The sequence below is a fragment of the Octopus bimaculoides genome, chromosome 3 (assembly GCF_001194135.2).
Source record: "Octopus bimaculoides isolate UCB-OBI-ISO-001 chromosome 3, ASM119413v2, whole genome shotgun sequence".
Lineage (NCBI taxonomy): Eukaryota > Metazoa > Mollusca > Cephalopoda > Octopoda > Octopodidae > Octopus > Octopus bimaculoides.
Window position 1 is genome coordinate 73,026,057 of NC_068983.1, and position 1,552 is coordinate 73,027,608.

Genomic DNA, 1,552 nt, shown 5'->3' on the forward strand with positions numbered 1-1,552 from the left:
ATGAACTTTCATTTGTTAATTTAAAAAAAAAAAGATCAAAATAGACTTTACATTCACCCATTTACACTTGAATTCTCACATATTATTTCCTTGCAGTATATTTCTTTATATATATATATATATATATATATATATATATAAATAATATTGCAAATTTAGGCCAAAACTCAAATAAAAACATAGCTTTGCATAGGGGTTTTCAGTTAAAGAGGCATGTGTCTATTTCCAAATAGGACGCAATTAATATATAATTCCTATTGCTTTCTTTCAGAAGACTAATAAAATTCAATGAACTTTGAACTTTTCTTTGCAAATCTCTATTAAGTATATCATTTTCTTAACAGGCAACAAAACTGCTAACATTATTGCAGTACAATACTCTTGAGGTGCCTATCTATGTTTTACGCAAATATAGACATAAATTCAAGAAAGAGAACAGTATATAACTAGATTTCACTGGTATGGACTGAAATTCAATGATAAATTGGTAGGTCTTTTAAAAAAATTATCCTTTTCTGAAAAACAAATTTAAAATGCTTTCTTTTGTTTCATTAATAAAATATTTCCACTGGGCTTTTTTAAAAAAATGAAAGGAAACAAAAAAAAAATCTGAATTTTAGTTCTTAGAATTTATAAAAAGGTTTCATTTTTTCATAAAAGTTTAAGACATGAAAGTTATCCATATATTTCTTTGTAGAAGATGATATTAAGTATAACAGAAGTATTTGTGACTGAGTGTGTAGAATTAAGAAGTTTCTGTTTCCCTTTCTCTGTATATCTTAATCTTGCACTGATACATAACTCTTTTTGCTATGAGTAGCTTTAATTTTTGTCTGCTGCCATCTGTAGCATCTATTTATATAATTGGCAGTGTTTCCTTCACTCTCTCTGTTTGTCCATCCTCTTGACAAGCACATCAAAGGCAATTAGCTACTATGCTACTTTCACTATCTCTGTGTTTGGTTAAAACACAAACAAGTCACTTAGCTGTATACTGAGTAGATATGTACATTATACATTTAGCTAACCATGTATAAATTGTACACATGTGTGTAATTGTATGTATATTTTATTAAATGATGAAGAACATGTAGTGTACTTGATTAATCCCTTTAATTACAGTCTGGGACATTTTCCATAGGTAACCACCAGTTATTCTGCATTGGTAATAGAGTTATTAAAATATGAATTTTGCTTTCATGCTGATCATTTCAACATCTATTTCTCATATTTGCAGGGTTTAAAGGCTTAAATCTAAATTTTTAAAATATATTTTTCTACATTATTCTTTTTAACTGAATAGATATGAGTTACTAGAAGGAAAATATTAGAAATCAAGTTTTAGCTGACACTTAAGATTTGAAATTCTTGTTTTCATTTAAGTTTCTTGGTGAGTTTTTTTAGTAGTAAGATTCAATAATGACAAAAATAAACACTGAAGAATAGTCTAAATTCAGTTCTTAGTATATTGAGTCAATTCTTCAAATAATAAAAAGAAAATAGATTTTTCCAGTAAAAATTCAACTTTCAACAAAGACATTCAATCTGCTGG